This window comes from Dipodomys spectabilis, unplaced genomic scaffold (genome assembly GCF_019054845.1).
Source record: "Dipodomys spectabilis isolate Male_0828 unplaced genomic scaffold, ASM1905484v1 ptg000593l, whole genome shotgun sequence".
NCBI lineage: Eukaryota > Metazoa > Chordata > Mammalia > Rodentia > Heteromyidae > Dipodomys > Dipodomys spectabilis.
In genome coordinates, this window is record NW_024871270.1 from 213,188 (window position 1) to 222,269 (window position 9,082).

Here is a 9,082-nt window from a genome sequence, read left to right on the forward strand (position 1 = left end):
TGCAAGTATATTGTGAACATATTGTCTAGTTGGATAACACTCAAGTTGACGACCTTCTGATAAAGAAAGGGTAATTAAGTCAAATTAGATGCAAAATAGTATTGATTTTTAAATTTTTACTACATAAAAAATAATATTAACTATACCAATACAGTGAAATTTTGTTTTATGCAGCTTATTTTTTAAATTTAATTTTATTGTCAAAATGATGTACAGTTGGGTTACAGTAATTGTTAGGTAGTGAATACATAACTTTTCAAACTTGTTACCCCCCTCCTTCACTTTTCTCACAGTTTTCCTTCACCTCAGTACCCCTCACAAGTTGTAATGTATATTCCCAACATATTGTCTTGTGAGTATTGCTAATGCATTGTTTTGCCCTTTGTCATTTGTGTCACCATTGTGATGTTCCTTTTCCCTTCCCTAATTAAGGTAAATGTATACAAAATACACAAGGTACCAAAATCAAATACAGCAAGGGATAAACCAACGGGGGAAAACCAAAGAAAATGGAAATCACATAATACATAAAAAACAACAACCACAAATAAAAATCTCTGATTCCATATCTTGGAGTTCATTTTGTTCAGTTTCAGCTTATGTGGTCATATATTTGCATAACGAAGCCACTGGAAAATAATAGTTGCATGGACACTACATCATGAAAACAACATGTTAACAGTTTTTGATGGTAAAGGTGGAATTAGGATTGATGAATTCGCGATTCTGATAAAGGAATTTCAAAAGAGTTTTAAAATTATGACACGTATATTTTAATTGTTCAAACTTTTTAACAATGTAGCCTATTAAGAACATTTAAAATTGCCTGAGAAAATAGGCTTTCATGCAAAGAAATCCATGGAGACTTAGTGGAGAGGGAGCAATGTGAGTGAAGATGGCTCATTTTCACACTAAACAAACAAACCTAACAAACCTTGCTGTAAATCCTGTAGCTTCCCTTGAAAATTGTACTTACCCAGGAAATATATTCACTGTGTGAAACAAGGTTATAGTGCAATTTAATTCAAATTTCTTTAAAAAAAGACATCAAAATTTGTGAATTGACCTTTAATTACCAAACAGTAATTCTCTGAAAAAGATAATTTGGGTCAAAATATTTAGGGAGAAAGTGTCCTCCACAATGAAAAAAGGTATTGGGTTTACACTTTTCTGTTTGTAATACTTTCTGCAATGTCTTTGCATGTGAAGCACTGAAACACAGAAAAAAAATCTGATTGGATACTTCAAACCAGTGATTTCACATTTCTAAGTGGCTCACAAATATAATATCCTTATTAACATGAGATAGCTTATTACATAAGCCAAAAAGTTTTGGGTTCAGAAAAAAATTGAGCACATGGAAAAGGTCAGAAATCAGTGTTCTTAGAAGCCCTAGCTAAGCAAATTGGCTTCAGCAGTGGAGGGAGGCCAAAATTTTTGACATAGATTGTAATATTTTTGCTACCTAAAGTGATTTTACAGAGCTTATTTGGCTCACTACAATGCAGAACTGATTGAATGAAAACATGAAAATAAATCCCACATCCAAAGGAGGCAACTTCAAAGAGTTTTAAAGGAGAAACCATGAAGATGTAGCAGTGGGGGAGGCCTTATAGTCCTTCAGCTTCTCTAGACTTGAAGTCAAGAAGCTGTGATTAATTGGAAATCAGGCAAGAGCTAAGAGGAGGACATAGAAGGAGAACATAGAAGCATTGTCCTTTGTAACAGACACTGTTATCCAAGGTATGGGTGATTTAACTTTATTCTCTTCCATACATCTTGTTGAGCAAATGCAAGACTAAGGGAAAAATAATCTATTGAAATAATTTTGCAAAGAATAACTTCACTGTTTCTGATATGGTATCTAAGGAGAGTCTTAAGAGAAGATAAACGTGGAGTATTCTGCGGTTTCCTCTAAGCATCTTGTTAGCAAAATATATCTTTGAGGTTAGAAGTGATTGAACCAAAAAGTGGTGGAGTACTTATGTTTGTTGGCACTTTAGACACAAGAAGACTTTCTTTTTTTTCTTTTTTTTTGGGGGGGGGGGTCTGGTCGTGGGACCTGAACTCTGGGCTTGGGCGCTGTCCCTCAGCTCTTCAGCTCAAGGCTAGTGCTCTACCACTTGAGCCACAGCGCCACTTTCGGCTTTTTTCTTTTTGCTTATGTGGTGCTGAGGAATCAAACTCAGGGCCTCAGGCATGCAAGGCAAGCGCTCCACCACTGAGCCACCTTCCCAGCCCGACACAAGAAGACTTTCAAGGTAAAAGAAAAAAGAAAAATGGATATCCAAATATTTGTGATCACAGTTTCTTGGACTGGTTTTTTTTGGAGACAAAGTTTTACATTAGAGTTTGTCCTGATTAACATCAATGTTGGGTTTTTATGGCAACCAAATGCAGGTGTGAAGTTTAATGGTCTCCCTTGAACAAGTAAACAGCATGATAAAAAATGGCAAATAATATTTAGTGAATTACTTTCACCAATTACTTTTCCAGAACAAAGAAGGAAATATATAACTCAAAATCAATTGACTTAAAAGTATGAAGAAAGAGTAGTGAAGAGAGATGAAAGAAAACTTAGAGGATTGTTTTCTCTCCAGCGGAGTAATGGGTTCTTTATATTTTTCTCTTCCATTCTATCTTCATAAGATATCAAGTGTGGCTCAGGACTGGAGTATCCAGTTCAGTCAGAGAACTCACAGAAGGAAGATAACATTTGAAGCAGATATAGTTGATTTATAACCTGAAACAATCTATTTAAATCTGTTCAAATTTCTCCCCTACCTCAAATGCCCTCTTTTAATAGTTTTGTTTGCTTTTCCCAAGACTGCCCTTCATTAACTGCTTAAAATTTTGAGAGGTCATATTCATACTTTCTAGAGATTGCTGTTTGGTTGTAATTTTTGTGTGTTTTTTCACTGAATATCAAAAGGTTGTGCAAGTGTGTTACAATTAAATATGTCCGTCTAATTGTCCAATGCTCCTGGATCAGATTCACTCCTTCCATCATTGTCAACCAACTCCTTCTCCAAGATTTATTTCAGATTAACCACTTTCTTTATCACATGTGTACATTGATATTCTAGCTGAACTTGCCCCTTGTTCTATTTTTCATTCATTCTATGTATTTACTATTATTCCATTCTGGTTTCAACTTCCTGATAGTCATTCTGTTAAACTGTCTGTTAAAAGTTTGAAAGGTTTATATACATTCCATGGAGTTTCAATCCTGCATATACTTGAACTTATGTCAGCTTATATTTCCATAATTCATTCATCTGCAATAATAATTTGCAAGACTGGAGGCGTGAAGCACTTAGACATGCTTTAATTCTCATCCATTTGGAAGATTAATCTTTAGTCAACAAGAAAGTTTAAAAATGGTTTAGAATGTATTCCAAACTACCAATTTTTATAAATGGCTTTGTACAATGGTGTGTGATCATTTAATTTTACATGGGATAATATTTTCTACTACATTTAAGTTTTGAAAAAAAAAATTAAAATGTACTATTATAGAGGAATATGATAGAAATAGAAGACAGATTTTATGTTTGTCATATCTCTGATGAGTACCCATATTCAAGACTTACTATGTTAGACAGATAGGGAAAACATAAAATAACATATTATAAGGCAACTATTTGTGACTTTTTAAAATGTACCTTATTAAATGATGAAATTTACTTTATTAGCTAACGTTTGGGTTTGAAATATGGGAGGCTGATATATTTAACAAATTTTGGAAGGCATCTAATGAACAACACAAATGGTGGGTGGCACTATTTCTACAGTTTAATGAATGGTTGAACCTGATTGGCATTAGTGCTGGGTAAACAAATCAACTCTATTGTAACTCTATTGCCACTAAGTATCATCTATTTGTCAAATGTTATTTTGGTGAATGTGAACTTTTTTTAGAAGGTCGTGGGGCTTGAACTCTGGGCTTGGGCACTGTCCCTGCGCTCTTGAGCTCAAGGCGAACACTCTACCACTTGAGCCACAGTGCCACTTCTGATATTCGAGTGGTTTATTGGAGATAAGAGTCTAACGGACTTTCCTGCCCGGGCTGGCTTTGAACCGTGATCCTCAGATCTCAGCCTCGTGAGTATTTAGGATTACATGCGTGAGCCACTAGCGCCTGGTTTGCGAATTTGATTTTTCAAAGATTATTTGAAAAAGAATACAGTGGGGGCTGGGAAGATGGCTCAGTGTTAGAGCGCTTGCCTTGCATGCCTGAGGCCCTGGGTTCGATTCCTCAGCACCACATAAGCAAAATGAAAAAAAGCCGGAAGTGGTGCTGTGGCTCAAGTGGTAGAGCTCTAGCCTTGAGCTGAAGAGCTGAGGGACAGCGCCCAGGCCCAGAGTTCAGGCCCACAACCAGATCCCCCCCCCCCCCAATAAAAAGAAATGTAAAAAAAAAAAAAAAAGAGAAAGAATACACTTTCAGGAGATTAAATATTTTGAGAATGACAACATTTTTATACCACAGAATCAAGTTTTACTGAAGTACCAGTGTTTTTTTAATTGTGAAAATACTGTTCAGAGGGGTTAAAATTACATGGGCAAGGTAATGAGTACATTTCTTATCCATCATTGTTGCCTCCTCCTTTGTTTTTTCCCCTTCCCATCCCTTGGCATCCTCCCCCTGCCCCCCGACCCGATCCTCCCCCCTCCCCCCCCCCCCCCCGCCCCCAGCACCAAACTTGTAAAGTTTGTTTTCGACATGACAACTTGTACATCTCACGGTGTTATTAAGCACTAAGGATCTTCTCAATTAATGTTTTTTTCTGAATTACATTTGACTTCTAAGTCAAGTTTTCCTGGCCTTAATAGACCAATTGTGGATCTATCCTTCCAGGAGCTATTTTGCTGGCCCACTTATGCTGGACTGAAATCTTTCATTAATCATTAGGGGAGGGGTATTAAAAATAATCTTGTGACACTTTGTGATTTTGTGAACTCATATGGGCTGGTCATCTGTAAATTGAAAGTTTGAATTGCAGTACTTTCTCTTAGATTTTGTGATCTCATCCTTCATTTTAAGTTGACTTGCATTTCACTATTGCTTACTGCTAATTCCTGTTTCTCAAGGAATTGGGGCCCTGAAATATTATAGGAAATGAGAAATTGACATGACTCTTCAATTACTTTCTGTTGGCATGTTGCCTGGGCCTAGTTGAGAAGTCTTGACCCTGTTATCTGATGATGCAGGTAACTGGGACATAGGATCCTAGGACCCATACATCTTGCAGAAGAATAATATCTTTTATACATCATATCAGAAAAATTTGGGTATAATCAATAGGAATGCTTCAGAAATATGGAGAAAAACATTTTGGAACCAGTGAGTTAAAACAATAAACAGAGCAGCAGAGTAAAATCCCTTATAGATTAGAGGAAAACAACATTTTTTTTTCCATGTGAATTCAGAAGAACAAGAACACTTAGAAGGTATCACAAGTTTATAGTGAAGACATTACATTGATACTTTTTATATTCTAGTATGTATTCTAAACCTAATTATTTATATTCCAATTCTCTTTATTGGAATAAATAATTATCAATTTATTTGTCAAATTATCAATTAATTCTACTAAGTTTCACTGTGTGAAATATGAAATCAGCACATATAAATATAAAATATATAACTATATGTAATATAATAAAAAGGGCACATGTTTTGCATTGTTCTGTTGTGGTTAGGGTATCAAAGACAACTCTGTTTTAAAGTATTATTGCATTATCTGTACCTCAGTGTTAGGTAGAGTTAGACCTAAAGCTTTACCATTTGTAGATTTAAAGCCTGGAGGCAAGAGGAAACACTGTGATTAAAGCATTACCAATTTAAGGCCTAATAATGAGGAGAAACATGGACTTCTCCTGGAGCTATGGAAATATTTGGTGATAGAAAGGAAGTAGTGTAAGTTCCTGCCTGGTTGGAAGGTAGACAGGCCAGACATCAGGAAATCACGCATATGAAGAATTTTTTCACCTTGGCGTTAGCTACTTTTGAAATGGTAGGTATAATAAACACTTAAATTTTGATAAAATACTTTCTAGTCTGAACAGTTCTGTCTGAACTGTTCATCTCTCTATGATCCCTTGTAACTAAGATTAGTTTTGTTCTAGTAAGACAAACCATGCTGTCAGGGTAGGATATTCTGGTTGGTATGTTCCTACGTGGAAGAAGGATAAAGGGTAGACATTTGTGCCAGTAAGACCTCATTTGGTAAAATTTCAGCTGCAGAAGTTTAGAAGTAGCTCTTAAGCAAGGCTTACTTTGAATCTATTAGCTCCACAAAGCTAACTCATTTACGTAAATAAGTACTTGAAAAAGTCATCACCTTAGGACCTAGCTATAAGTGCTTCAAAGTATGATCAAATCTAAAATGAAAAAGACTTAAAATTGTCATTGACAAAAAATGCAAATGTGAGCAATCGACCGAACAATATAATTTTTTTCCCACTGTACACATTATTTTAGGGAAATAAGATCAATAGTATTGTTAGGAACAAAAAGGTTTCCTTGCTACAAATAGGCACCCAAGGATATAAGCCTATATAAAGATTGCATCATTAACTACTTAAATTTAGAGGATACTACATGCTTCAGCAGCACGTATACCCAAATTACAACAATACAGAGATTAACATGACACTTGCACAAGGATAATATGAAAATTCGTGAAGTATTCCATATTTTTCATTCTTCAGTTGCAGAAATGAACAACAGTTATTTAAAAGTTGATTACAAAATTACAAGTGTAACAATATATGCAAGTGTTAGAATTAAACATTAGTTTGACATCAGTGTATTAAATCTTCACCTTAGAAAGGCCTTTACATGGAATAACCTTTACAAAACTTTTGAAATTAGTTAACATTGTCATTTTATCCAAAAAAAATATACTACTATAAAAACCTAGAAAAAGGGGCTGGGAAGGTGGCTCAGTGGTAGAGCGCTTGCCTTGCATGCTTGAGGCCCTGGGTTCGATTCCTCAGCACCACATAAGCAAAAAGAAAAAAAAAACGGAAGTGGTGCTGTGGCTCAAGTTGTGGAGCGCTAGCCTTGATCTGAAGAGCTGAGGGACAGCGTCCAGGCCCAGAGTTCAGGCCCACGACTGGACCAAAAAAAAAAAAAAAAAAAAAGAACCTAGAAAAAAAATAATCTTAAATTTTCTATATGAAATACAATCTGAAAGGACACATTTATTAATGAATATATATATTATAAAACAATGTTGAATGTAAAGTATATCTAGGAAAGAATGAAATAGATTATGGATATTATGCAAACACAGAATATAGAATATTTTAAAATATACTTTTTTCAGACAAGAAGCAGAAATATCTTTAGTTTCTGTACTACTCATTTCAACAGATAAGATCAAATTATTTCTGATTAAAAAATCACAAACTCTGCAGAAATCATTGTAGATGTACACAAACAACTCAAATACATTTGACATCAAAGTCAGGCAATTCACTTGGAAAAATTCCACGGAATTTTTACAGTAAGATATTGCTGTTATTTGAATTCTGAAAATATTTTGTATGGACACAAAGAGTGGACTGGCATTTTGATGTTTAAGAAACGTAACTGATATCTTAGCTATGCTAAATAATGCTGCAATAAACATAGTTGTTTTGGTAGCTTTTGTATGGTCTTGTTTGATGCCCCTAAGTAGATGAATGGATTAAGAAAATAGAATTCTATGGAATGGAATTTTATTCCTCCCTCAGAAAGAATGTCAGTGCCCCATTTGTTAGGAAATGGAAAGACTTGGAAAAAATTATATTGAAGTAAGCCAGGCCCCAAGAAACATAGATCCCATAGTTTCCCTTATTTGTAACTAGTATATGTCTGAGACAAGCAGAAATAGTCAGATAAGTTGATGTTAGGTGAAATGAACCCCAAGATAAAGATTCAAATGTATTTTTTTCTTTCTTGTGATTGTTTCTAACATATTTATAAGATGATTTCTTTGTTGCTTTGTATGTCCCTCCCCCACCGTATAATCCCTGCTTTCATTGTATTTGATGTTGGTATGATTTGTGGAGGGGAAGGGAAAAAACAAATTGTTTAAATAGGGATACAGGTTGACCCATTGCAACAATGAGATGTACAAGACGTCATGTAGAAAAATGAACTTTACGACTTTGGCCGGGGAGGAGGAGTAATGAGGGGGGAGGGTAGTGGGGGGAGATGAGAAGGTATGGGAAGGGGAAATAAAGGAGGAGGCAACAATGCTTGATAAGAAATGTATTCATTACCTTGCCCATGTAATTTTAACCCCTCTGTATGGTGTTTTCACAATTAAATAATAAAACTCAACAAAAAAAAAAAAAGAAAAAGAAAAAAAAAGAGAAAAGAAACAACCAAACCATTACAACTGAATAGAACAATTTGTACAGCCTTCCACAACTTCAAAGAGGTAGTGATACATACTTATCCTTTTGGTAATATCAAAGGCAGTTTCTTCCAAGTTGTTCTTCAGACCTGGTTTGATATAATGGTTCAACAGAAGGAGATCCAGTGTATCTTTGCTATCTATATTCCCAGCAGCAAGATGCAAGGGAGTCAAGAGGCATTTAGTTTGGGCATTGGTATCTGCATCATGATGAAGTAAGAAAGACGCCACACTGGTATTATTTCACGAGTAACCACTGCGCAGGGGTGTCCAGCCATGAACAATTATTGCATGAATATCTGCTGCTTGAGGCACCAACTCATGGACAATATCTAAGTGTCCACTGTAGGCTTCCCGATGAAGAAGGGTATATTCATTGTCATCTCTAGTATTCACATGAGTGGCCTTTATGGAAAGTAGTCACCACACTCTAGTAAGCCGATTATTTTCAGCAGCCCAAAGAAGAAATTTGCTTGGATCCTACTCCATTTTTTTTCTTGCAATTGATACGATTCCTCACTTTTTCATTTTGTTCCTTATCTTCATCAGAATTGCCTAACTAGAGACTTTCAATGCCAGTGAGAATAAGGTGTCCCTGTATTTCCCCAATAGTTTATAATGGTTGAACTTGTGAGAAAAATACAGTGAATTTTCTGCATCTGTTTATT

The 9,082-nt window shown here is 35.4% G+C and overlaps 1 pseudogene; it reads left to right on the forward strand.

The window, feature by feature from the left end:
- Positions 1-6,607: 6,607 nt before the first annotated feature.
- Positions 6,608-6,707, forward strand: LOC122100648 (annotated as a pseudogene).
- Positions 6,708-9,082: the final 2,375 nt, after the last annotated feature.